Source organism: Chelonia mydas, chromosome 14 (assembly GCF_015237465.2).
Source record: "Chelonia mydas isolate rCheMyd1 chromosome 14, rCheMyd1.pri.v2, whole genome shotgun sequence".
Taxonomy (NCBI): Eukaryota; Metazoa; Chordata; order Testudines; family Cheloniidae; genus Chelonia; species Chelonia mydas.
In genome coordinates this window covers 26,643,830-26,656,916 of record NC_051254.2, presented here as the reverse complement: position 1 = coordinate 26,656,916, position 13,087 = coordinate 26,643,830, and the positions used below count along the sequence as shown (strand labels likewise).

The following is a 13,087-nucleotide window of genomic DNA, read 5'->3' as shown; positions in this document are numbered from 1 at the left end:
TAGTCCAGGACTAGATCTTTCAAACTGTCAAAGTTGATCTTTTCACAGTTTGCTACGTTCAGGGTAATACCTTTGACCTTCATAAGGCCTTTCCTCCCGACAGTTTATACCCGTATGTTTTTGGGCCTGCCGACACAAACTCGGTGATGTGTTGATCTGGTGGGATCTCGCTCGTGAGGTCCCCTAAATAATCCCCCAGAGGGGGATTCCAGGCCCCCTCCCTTTTCACAAATATCACCGAGTCAGTGTCGTGGTACAGGCACCGCTCTTGCAATCCGTCTAGGAGGCTGTATAGTTCTAAGCGGGCATAAGCGGTGGTGAAACAGGCTATGAAAACATTGGTATTGCCAGAGACAGAATAACGGTCTTTTGCGTGCTTCCAAGATACGCACGCTGTTTCATCGTCGATAAACTCACAGGATGAAACCTCGTAGTTGGGGGAAAATAGGTACTGAAAGAGTTCGTCGGGGTCTCTCACGATGCTGGTATTGGGTAGGTTGGTTCTTTGGCCGAATTTACCCCACAGAGAATTTAAAAACAGTTTAGCAATTTGGCGTTTAGCGGGGTTTAGCCTGATCTCGTGTCGGCGTAAAAGCACGCCTTCTTTCTGGTAGAAATCGTTAACATACTTATTTTGTTTGTCTTCGTCTGTGCACCAGCTGGGATACCCTGAAGCCTCTTGTTTCTGGCGGAGGTGTAATTTTATGTACTCCGAAAAGAGTTCATCAGATTTTTCATTAAAATGCCAGATTTCATAGATTTTAGCCACCACGTACCCCTTCGCTATGGCTGCGTTCAATTCCACCGTGCACCAAGTCCCCAGGATGGCCCTCTCCTCGTCAGTGTGGGTGCACGTCTCCCGCTGCTCGGTTTCCGCGCAGGTTCGGCATAGCGGGAACATAAGCTTGCCGCCCACTCTGACAGGTAACAATGGGAAAAAGAGGCCTCGTGGGGGGTACACTTTAACTTTTGCAATTCCAAAATAATTTGAAAGGGGTCCAAATTTGTCATAAACTATATCGGGGTGCCCAATAGGGTAGTCTTTGGTTTTGTTTACAAAAGGGTACAAGCTGGTAAAATCATAATAGTGGATTTCTTCGCCGGGCTTAGGTTTATAATATAGACGGATGGCGTTCGTCCTCCCCCCAAAAAGAGCATCCCTAGGCATGAGAGGCTGGGGTAACTGGGCTCGGTTTAAAAAGCTCGCAAGCTCCCTGTCTGTTTCTTTCATCACCACCCACTCGTGCTCCCAAAGAGTCCTCACTACAAAACCAAGCCATTTTAGATAGTCGGTCTTGAGCTGCGTCTTGTAATAAGAAATCCAAAAGTTGTACCCATCATAGGGTTTTGTGCTTTTTCACAATGACAGGCGACACAGCCGTGAAAAAAACACCCATTAAACTCAAAGGCTGTGTGTACCCCGTCAATATTGGCATAACCGTCTAAAAAGTAGGGGCCTACCTGTAGTTCCCCACCCTGTAAAGCGTGCCGTATTTGTATATTTTCTTTTTGAGAGATATACAACAGCCACTGGATAGATGGGGTCGAATATCTCTTTTTCTGTCTGTGATAGTTGTCTGGAGGGAGAAGAGCTACCGTGTTAGGCTCCAAAAACATAAACCTGTACATAGCCATGCAGACGGATGCCAGCGTTATGTACCGGAACGGATCTATACACAGTTTTATCTCGGTGAATTTACCGGGTTCTCTCTCTACTAGATCGACCTTCTCCGTCATATTCATAATTTCTTTTCTGTATAGAATACAAGCCTGTCTCAAAATTTTTACATCCTGCTGGCAGTAATACGCAAGCTCTTTCTGCAGGTCAAAAGTCTCAGAGCTGTGGTCTTGATACCAGTCGAGAAACTCTGCTTTTTCCCTGGGCATCATGCTTTCTACACCGTAGTGCTCCACACCGGGCATAGGCCCCACATAATTTTGATTTTCTAAAGTGTTAAAAAAATGTGGAAAATACCCTTTGCAACCTTCAAACCCCATCGCCTGTGGGAGCTTGCTAAGCTTCATGGGCAAGAAGTTTAAAGAGTCTATAAAACGAATGCCAAGGGCCTTAACTTCCACACACATTAGTTTACTGCCCTGAGTGATCAGTTCTATGCACATCTTTTCCTTCAGTAACTGTCTAACGCAGAAATACGCATCATAACCTTTGGAATTGTGTGCTAGGAACGTGTAGTCCCGGAACTCTTTGCCAATAAAGGTCTTAACAAACATAGAAAGACATTCGTCACCCTTAAATTCCCAGGATTTTTCCGGCTTTAGGGACATCGCAAAAATATAATTGGGAGTGTGCAACCCAGTCTCCTGCATGCATTCAAAATCATAAAAAATATACTTTTCTGATGATTCGGGCTTTCTAAGGCTGTCCATAAAACAGAGGTGAACGTCTACATCTCCAACGATCAAACCCTGACACTGCTTACAGCGCCTCCCTTTACACCTGTGCCGCTTGTCCACGTACGCCTGACACTTATCGCACAAAGTTTTAGACAGGCATTCAACTTGGTTTTTTGACGCACAGTTGACATGTCTGTCTAAACACTCTTTGGACCGACAATACAGTTTACAGCTAGGACACCTCAGCTGCACACCCATGTTGTCAGAGCATGTTGCGCTCAAGCAGAGACGGCAACGATACCTGCAAGAATGGTCGTGACTGTACACCGTGTGGCAAAACTCACAGTAATTTTTTGCTCCAAACAACTTTTTCACATCCAGAACCCCATAGTAATGTTCATTGTGCAACAGGATGAAATAAGTCTTAGGGTACACGGGGCCCCCCGTTTTAAAAAAACCCAGCCACCTTTCACCGCATACAGCACCACCTGTATGTTAACTCCTAAATGCTGTTCAAACTTTGCTACGTCACTGAGCATAACCTTTTTTTGATCTGACCACCCCAGTTTCTCGTGCAACTTTCTCGCCTCTGCTAACAATTCTGCATCCGTAGGTTTATGACCGGCCATGACGGCCAAGAGCCCTCCCCCGCAAAACATAGTGGTACCGGTGTAAGTCAGGTCTACTAAACATTGTCTCTTTTTATGAATAATCTGACTACTAAGGATAGAATTTAAAACTCTTCGAGCGCCCCCACCCCTATTTTTTACAACTGTCACAACGAGGCGCAACGTCCCATCGAGATGCAATTCTCTATTGCTCTGAAGCAGCTTTGAGGTCTGGTTTAAGAAATCCTCAGCGGACAGCTCATCCCTAGTTCTTCTGACTGAAAACAAAGGGTTAGTTAAACGACGGCTCTCTAAACGTAACTGTACGTAATCATCAGGGCCTACCCTACCATTAACGTCATCAAGAACTAGCTGTATCCCTCTGTGTATGGCTTCAACAGCCTGTTGAGCTGAATTTATTTGCTCAAGATGGACAAAACGAAACTCCTCACAATACACCGACCCCCAAATCTAGGTAATTCACGTTGCCAACTTCTCACTCTCTCCATATACACCTCTGCATTTTCAGGGTTACTTGGGGGTTCCTCTACGGAACCATCAGTGGCATCTTCTACATCCGATACTAATTGAGAGTCAGACTCTGAGACGCCTCCGTGAGGGTCATTGGGAGTAGATGGGACTCCGTCTAGAGAGCACTCTGGGGAATTTTCTAAACCAGAGTCTGATTTCGCCTCCCCATTTTCAGACATGCCAGTTTGAGAGCCTCTGGTAGGGGGCATCTTTTTTTTTTTTTCCCTCATTACCTCTTTAGCCCTTTTTAAAATTTTTACAGCGACCCTGGCCTGGAATTTTTTGGCAGCCATCTGTTTATCCCCCAAGCGCCGTCCGCCCTTTTGTTTACACACGAGCTGATGTGCACCCTTGAGGGTACCCCTTTCCACACCTAGTCATGCCTGATCAGAGCCACCCTTTCCAGCCCCCCTTTCTTTTAGGCCCCCTGAGGATTCAGCGTCCATCAGTTTTCTGAACAAAGTCGTATTTTTTCCAAATCTTTTTAGAATGCCGTAGTTTTAGACCCCCGAGGATACAGCGTCCATCAGTTTTCTGAATGAAGCATCAAACTCTTCCCAAATACTAGAATATGGGGGATCTTTGTCAGTCCTTAGTTTTTTATTCACAACCCCTAGAGCGCCTGCTCTGGGTTTGTGAATGTGTGTGTTTCTGCACACATTCAGAGCCCCTAGAGTGCCTACTCCGGGTTTGTGAATGTGGACGTTTTCGCTCACAGTTTTCTCAGGGCTTGGTGCGGCGGTGGCCACTGAGGAACTGGAGTTGTGTTTGCATGGTTGCAATACCTTGGCATCGCAGGTGTTTTCAATCCTTGGTTTTTTATTCACAACCCCTAGAGCCTGTTCGGGTTTGTGAATGTGGGCGTTTTCGCTCACAGTTTTCTCAGGGCTTGGCATGGCGGTGGCCGCTGAGGAACTGGAGTTGTGTTTGCATGGATGTTTTTTACCAGAGTGTTTTGTTTTGTCCTTGGGTTTGACGTAAATGAGGTTTGGACTGGGCTGATGCTTCATCTGCACTCTTGTGCTGTTTTGCATTGTTAAAGGTCTCAAAGCAGATTCCTGGTTCTTTGGTGGTTCTCGGGGAGGGTCCTTGTAGCTCCCACTACAGCCTTGTCAGAAGGGCTGCATATGCCTGCTTGGGGCGGGGGGAAAAAAAAAGCATTTTACAAAAACGTAACTTTGCCAGCTTTCTCACCCACACCTATGTATGTACTTAAAATACAAAACCTCATAAATTAACCAGACTAATAAGCAAAATATATTTACCCGGCTTCATCCATCCATCTGTCACTGATACTTGTGAATTTTTCTTTTCAGTTGTCTCTTTCCTTTTTCTTTTGAGCATTTTTACCCGCTCATGTTTTGACCGTGCTGTAAAGCAAACAACATTCTAATAAAACACATGAAACTGTCTAGTAAACTTTAAAATAAAATAAAAAATATCCATTAGGGTGTTTTTTCTATTTAAAAAAGTCATAGCTTTAAAACAAAATAATCCATTTCAGGCTGTACAACAAACACAGGTTTTGAGTTTATTTCTACCACTTTGAAAACAACCCCCACAAATATTTTTTTTTAAAAATACATCTCATTTTGCAAAGTAAAAACCCTGTTAATTGGAAACACACCATCACCATCAGTTTGTAGACATATACTTTTTAAAAACCACCTATGTTTTACACACACACACACACACACACAGTTTAAAACACTGTTTGCAACAAAATACTTTTCAATAAACCCACATGCTTTTAAAAAGACCCTGGTTGTTCTGGCCCCCGCCCCGCCCCAGCCATGTGTGCTTGGGGTCTTTGGGGTAAAAAAACAAGCCAAAATGTTAGTTAGTATTAGCTCCCAAATCCCTATTCAACCTATGTAATACCTGAAGTTATTAAGCACAACTACAGTTAAAAATGGTTTTTACCTTGGCCTGGTGATGAACTGCAACTTAAAGTTACTGGCTCCATGCTAAACAGATCACACTGCAATAAAGATATGCACCATTATTTACTAAGATAGCAAAAATGGCATTATATAATATATATATTTTCAGAGTTAAAAAAAAAACAGGGAACATACCTCCACTTGCAGTCCAGCAGCAATTCAAGAGAGTTTCTGTTGAAAGAGACAGTCTCCAAGCTACCTGAGGTTTTTTTTTTTTACACCATCCTAACTCTTTTGTTTCAAAATAGTTAGCAGGTTGATTGGATACCCCTCCCTAGCATTCCCTTTGTGATCGGGGGTGGGGAATAAGTTTTCTGCACAATTGGGCTGCTTTTCTTTTTTTTCTTTTTAAGTTCAAATACTTTTTGTTTCCCCCCTGTAGGGCCTTCTTACAGTAACCATTTCAAGTGAGGGGCCCTTTGCAGATATCAATGAATGTCTTGGGGCTTGTTTTTGTTTTTAAAAACATTTCTTTCATGCTTAAAGTTTGGTGGGGCGGGGGTGATTTCTAGAAAAAGTGCCCCGTGGCCTTCAACCAACTCCTGGGCCATATTTAAACTGGCCTATAGCGTTCCACCAACTCCAGGGGTTATATTTAAACTGCCCAATAGCATCTGCAAACTCCTGAGGTTTTATTTCATTTCATATTAATCAGAACTCACCATCCTCACCCACCCACCTCCCTTACTATGGGTGCACCCCCATCAAAATTAACCCTATGGCAACAAGGGTGAGTAATCACAGTCACCCTGGCTATTCAGTGAGGGGGTGGGTTAAACCCGTTCAGTTCAACAGAATAAGTCAGCTCTATTGTACTCAACCACATGTCTGAACCATCCCTGTTTGTTTTATTGTAAACACATTTTTAGGATATTTTTCCCCCTCCCACAACATACATTTCAGTTTTTTTTTTTTTTGCTGTAAATGGGTCTCTCTTACACAAAAGACACAAGAGCTAGGTTCTCACAAACAATTTTTTTTATTTAAAAGACATACAGCTCCTTGAAAACAAACCAAGATGCTCCATTAAAAAAAGAAAGAAAGAAAAAAGACTTTAAGCTCCCTTAAGGGCCAGAGACCTTTTAACAGAAATACAGATAGTCACAAAGCCCTTTTCAATAGATTTTTTTTTTAAATTTACAGCTACCAAGTTTTATATCGCATGTTTGGCCCCTCACCATTTTCTAACTTAATCCTTTTAGATTTCTTACAAATAGCCTTTTTCTTAAGCAGGGTTCTGTAACTTTTTGTGCGGACCAGACGGTCAATATAACGCTCTAAGCAGGCATCTTCCGGTTTGGTCATTTTCTTTAAAACATGGTCAGGGTCTCCACTGAATTGCACAGCATTTATCAAGGTCACCCCTTGTGCTAAATGTTCTTGGGTTAGGCACAGACATTGCATAGCATAACCTATGGCAATAACAGTGTTTAATAAGCTTTCCAAACACAGCTCAGCACACAGGCCCCGGAGCTTGCAGTTTATATCCACTGAAGTCCAAGTCACACAGTCATGGTGCCGCTGGCCTGGTGCATCTATGACACAGCCCTCACAATCTTCAAAAAGCTTTTCCCTAAGACAGTGATTAAGAACAGAATAAACAAACACGTACAATAGTCCGCATGACTTTTTACGCTCATGACGTGGCACTGGCTCAGTCAGTTCCATGCCAAGCCTCCTCCTAAACTCCTCATAGCTGTCATCCTCGGAGTCCTCTTCAACATTTTGTATCGGCGTTGAGCAAAAACAAGGTGGGCCCGGTTCATCTTGCTGCTTGGTGCAACGCTGTCCAGGTCTCCGGGTCCTCTAGAAAGGCATCGTCGAACTGTCGAGAGATTTTTTTTTTTAGAAAAGAAACAGCGTAAGCACCCCACTGCTTGGTTTTTGATTTACACAATCCCTGGTTCCTAGCCCCGTTACACCCCCACCCGACCGTCACTTCTTAAGCATTCATTTACCTGAGCGTTCATCTTGTCCACTAGTGACTTCCCCGAGCTGCGATCACCTTCCTCCTCCAGGGGGGTGGACAACAAGAGGCCATCACGCTCATCGCGGGGCCCCACAAGCGGCTGGGTTTGCTCCAGCCGTGACCCCGGAAGTAATAACCCATGGGGGTGGGACTTCCGGTGGGTGGGGCTAAGGGGTCAAGGGGCGGGGTTAGGGTTTGATTGACGGTAGGGCCCTTATACTACTGACAGCACTAAGGACATGTGAATGAAGCTCCAGATCCGGGAGCAGCTTCCCTTTGCTGGCAGGAGACCTTGCAGGTTGAGCTGGGGTGAGACAGGCACTCAGATGGGCATGGAAGTTTGGGGAACAGGACAGGGCTGGGCAAGGAGGGCAGGGACTTGGGAAGAAAGAGAGAAGATCAACCACTTTCTGAATGTGGGTCAAGATTATCCCCACTTTAGAGAGTGGAAAATTGAGGTGCCACGTGGGAGCGGGATTGCCATTTGGCCGAGCGTCTGAAGAATCGCTACAGCCAAAATAGAAAAGCTATTAGAAGTCAGAAGAAGATGAATCATGGAATTCAGAGTTCAGGGCTGACCAGCAAAGGTGTCGTATATGTCATAAACCAGTCTGTGTTCTGCCACCTCCCTGCTCTCGGAGACAGGGGTACATCCCTTGGACAGGGCTTAGAGAATCTTTCTCTCAGACACAGAACTGTGAATAGTTTGGAAAACAAACCCTGCTTGTCATGTTGTTCACTGGCCCTGCTAGAAACTCCACCCTCCAACCATTGTGAACCAGGACCAGGGACACCATTCCACTCTCCTGTCTACATGTACCTGTGCACCTGCAGACATTGCAGCTGGCACATGCATTGGTGCAGGGACTGTCACGGAGCTGGATGAATCACCCTGCTGGCCCACATACCCAGCATTCTCTCCCTGAGCAATCCGTCCTGCTGTCTGATCCACCTCTCTTCATCCAGGAACCTCTAGAGCAGTCTCTCTTGATGGATTGTGTCCTTCTCCTCCTTGGCTCTTTTGGAAGCAAGGTGCTTTTGGCTTCTCTTTGCCCTTATTGGCAAACCTCCTGCACGGTCCTCGTCCTTCTGGCCCACTGCTGGCCACTTGTAGCACCCGCAGTCCCAGGCAGCAGTCTTGGCCCAGCAGGTGTGCAAGTGTCTTCCAGTGGAAGGAAACAGAGGCTATATTCATTGTACTGCCTGGGGTGGGGGGAAGAATCCCCACTTTGCTTTCTGTCTGTCCGCAAGGCCATGATTTGCCACACTGTGGAATGCTTCTAGATCACTCTTTCATAAATTCTCATGTACACTCCATCTCACTTCTGTCCCTGGAAGATTCACAGAGGCACAAGCAACCTGTCTTCCGACAATGGCCAATGACAGGTTCTCCAGAGGGAATGAACAGAACAGGTATTCGTCAAGTGATCCATCTCCCGTTGACCAGTTCCAGCTTCTGGCAAACAGAGGCTAAGGACACCATTCCTGCCCATACTGGTTAATAGCCATTGATGGACCTTTCCTTCATCAATTTCTCTAGTTATTTTTTGAACCCTGTTATAGTCTTGGCGTTCACAACATCCCCTGGCAAAGAGTTTCATGGGTTGACTGAGCATCAACCTCTTGTTTCACTTTAAATCAATTACAGATAATTAAGACTTTGGATCTGGCTGACACAGGGTAGGCTGCAGTTGTGTTTTGGGGACGTTACCAATCCTGGCTCTGACTTTGGGGAATCCCTTAATATTTTAGAAATATCAGAAAACCGAGTAATTTTCCAGGCAAGTGATTGGATCGCATCAAAGTACATGGAGAAACTGTTGAGGGCAGTGGTGTGTGAACAGCACATCAGTGAGTGCAATGGTTTTATAAGATACTGGGGACAAGGGGAGGGTGACCTACAAAAGCTCTCTCTACCCAAACATTTGAAAAAGTCATCTAGAATTCATGCTTCAAGAAAAAATTCCGAATATCACCTTCCAGGAGCGGAACGAAATCAGGAGAAAAAGTAACAAACTTTTGAATTAGAATGCAGTCTTCTGCAGGCCGCAGAGTGGATTCTCTCTAACCCTCCTCCCGAGCCCGGCAACAGAGATGCCAGGATGACACAGGGCAAAAGAATGTCTGCTGCATGAAGCATCATCTAAAGTCACCTTCCAAGGAGTTCAAGAGAAACCAAGATAAAATCAAGGATTCAGAATTCATATTGTTACAGCTAGGTGGGGTAATAATTTGCTACCCAAAGAATACACCTGAAGAATTAGATAAAAGTACCAATAGAACAAAAAGCTCTACTTGCAAAAATACCCCCTCAGGCCTGCTAGGCTTGTTAGCCGTTAACAGTATGGAAAGCTGTACCTTCAAGGTTTTCCCCCCTCTGTTTGGACTTGTGATGAGGAATACAAATCCCACACTGGGCAAGAAGGGGTTAAGGAGCTCTTCTGGCCTCAGCCAGACCCACTCCAACACATCTGCAGGGTAGGCACAGACCAGAGGGAGGATTTGAAAGGGAGCAGAACAGCTCACTTGTGGGCAGACCTGGCAACAGGAAGGTTCTTTATCTGGCAGATCCTGAGGGAAGGCTGGCTCTGTCCATCAGCAACTGCCTGAAGGTCCCTCCCTGACAAGGGCGGCGAGTTCTATGGGCCCGTGGAGCCCGGGCACCAGGAATATTCCTGTCCCAGGGGTCCGGCTCCAGCAAAGTTTCCAACCTCTCCCCCAACACACACACACTCTCCCCGCACTTCCCCGGGCCCCTCCTGCTGCCCCCGGGCAATGTAAAACAGCCCGGGGGCTCCCGCCGCCACCCACAGCGCAGCGGGGCTGAGCGGCTTCCTGCGCGCTCATGGGAACTTTTCCACTGAGTTTTCTTTAAAAAGAATCTTTAACGTTTCTTTAAAAAAGAATCCCGAAATGTTTGAGGGAAGCAGACAGGTTCTAAGATGTTGTTGTTGGTGGTATTGTTTAGCTGAAAAAACAATCTCCATGAAAAAAGAACCCAGCTGAAAATTTCCAACCAGCAGTAAATGTTAAATAAATTGGGGAACATTAATATTGCCTGATAAGAGCCTGATTTCAAACCCATTGATTCTATCTCATCTGTGTGATTTCTCTTTCAAGGGGATAGTTGCGTGGAGGTAACAATTGAATAAGCAGTAAAGTTGGCAGCGCACAGAATGTTTTAGACAGAAGAGCCCCTTTAAACCCTGGGTTAGAGTTGAACCAAGCAGCCAAAGCCTGTCTATCCTGACCCTGTTCAAGGACACACGGGAGCTCACTGGAAGTAGAACCCAGAGTTCCTGGCCTAGCTCCACACTGCTGCTGGCTGAGTATAAATGGTGTAAATGGGTGTACAGAACTTACACAGAAGACACGGGGCTGTGTTGGCATTTAGATTCATGCCCAAGTGATAAGCTTGCTGATGGTCGCAACGGAGGTATCTTTTTGCAAGAATTGTTGGATTTGGAGCGTGCTTTGTTCCATCCTTCATACTGCATTTTATCAAGTCACACCTTGGGCTGAATCCTCAGATTGGGTAAAGTGATGAAGGAGGTTACACAAGTGTGATAATATTACTGATTGACTGTCAGAGGTGAGGAGCACTAACAACACCTAGTCATTGTAAGTGATGAGTTCTATGTACCTTTGACATTCATAGAATGAGATATTAGGGAAAGGAGAAACAGGGCCATTCTAATACTGATCATTGTCCTTCTCATTCCCTCCACAGCCATCACACAGTGTACTGAGGAAGAAAATGTCCAACCAAACCGCCATGACCGAATTCTTTCTCCCGGGATTCTCTGATATTCGGGAGCTGCAGATTTTACACTTTGTGGTGTTTCTACTGCTTTACCTGATATCCCTGTTGGGGAACCCTCTCATCATCACAGCCATAGCCCGCAACCACACACCTTCACAACCCCATGTACTTCTTCCTGATGAATCTGTCCATTCTAGACTTTGGTTCCATATCTGTCACCATTCCCAAATCTATGGCCAATTCCCTCATGAACACAAAATTGATTTCTTATTCTGGATGAGATACCCAAGTCTTTTTTTTCTTATGCTTTGCTTCAGCAAATTTTCCCTTACTCACCATCATGCCGTACGATCGATACATCGCCATCTGCCAACCATTGCACTAGGAGACAGTAATGAACATTTTGTCCAAATGGCAGCCAGTGCCTGGATCAGTGTTATTCTCTACTCTGCAGTGCACACCGGGAATACGTTTGCAATATCCTTCTGTGGAGGCAACGTGGTGGACCAGTTCTTCTGTGAAATCCCCCAGCTCCTCCACCTTGCCTGCTCTGACTCGTACCTCAGGGAAATTGTTGCTATTTCTTTTCATGTACTTTTAGGTTTAATCTGCTTTGCTTTTACAGTTGTGTCGTATGTTCAGATCTACAAAACAGTGCTGAAAATGCCTTCGGAGCAGGGCCAGCATAAAGCCCTCTCCACCTACCTCCCTCACCTCACTGTGGTCTCCTTTTTCCTTTTCACAGGCACCTTTGCCTTCCTGAAACTCCAACCTCCAACGAGACCTCAGATCTGAATCTCTTGGTGGCTGTTCTCTATTCTGTGTTGCCCCAATGATGAATCCGATCATCTACAGCATGAGAAACAAGGAAATGAAACGTGCACTGAGTAAACTGATAGGTTGGATGTTATTCAGCAAGAATAAAATGTCTATATTTCTCCACTGATCACGAGTTCATTCTGTGTTTCTTTATAAATAGAGTCATCTGATGACATTATTGCCTTCATAAGAACATACTTTGCAATCTGTTTATGCAGAATTGGGTATTTACATTAATAAAAATCCAGACAAATTTAACCCAAGAAAATTGTAGTTACTTTAGGTTTACATAAATGTAATTAAGATCGGAATCTATCTATCTTTCTATCTATGTACTGCTAGACATCACCATTCTATGTGATAATCAGTAGCCATAGCAAAGTTCCTAGTGGGTTCTCTGGCTCTTCTTTGTCAGGATAATAACTCTGATGGAGGTATCAACACATTTGTTCTTTGGTTTTTGTTTGCTTATCAGTTTTTAGTTTATTTTTGTTGAGTTGTTTGTTGTTTTTATTTGTTTCTTTCTTCCAGGTGGGTTTGCAGGTGGGAAGGCCTGTTGAGATGGTGAGAGTTTGGTTCAACAGGATTTTCAATGTTTGCCTTCTCTTGAGAGTGCTCATATGTCATCTCTTTGATGGGGTTTTCTGAGTGAGCTGAAGGTTTGCTCCCCACAATGTTAAAAGGGTGCAAAAGAAGTTTCTGCATGGCTAAGTTTCTCCTGACTCGATTATGTATAACTGTTGGGATATTATTGTATTATGAATGATGTGTTAGGGGAGAAAGAGCCTCAGGTAGCTGTCTTTTATTATTTTAATCTGAAGAAGAGCTCTGTGTAACTCGAAAGCTTGTTCCCTCACCAACAGAAGATTGCACAATAAAAGTTATTACCTCTCCCATCTTCTCTTTGTAAAAGCTGTGTCATTCTTGTGATGGTGCAAAGACTGTTTGGAAGAGAAACTTTTTCCAGTGTTTTCTAAAGAAATCCAACTTGGGATAATGAGGCCAAATTTGGATCCCATTGAAGTCACTGAGGTTTAGCCCCTCACTTCAAAGAAATTAGGATTTGGCCAAGAGCCTGTCTACAGAAGGATTCAGAATT

General features: G+C 44.6%; 1 pseudogene; it reads left to right on the top strand.

Moving 5' to 3' along the window:
- Window positions 1–11,159: 11,159 nt before the first annotated feature.
- LOC122462971 lies at window positions 11,160–12,702 on the top strand (annotated as a pseudogene).
- The last annotated feature ends 385 nt before the right edge of the window (window positions 12,703–13,087 follow it).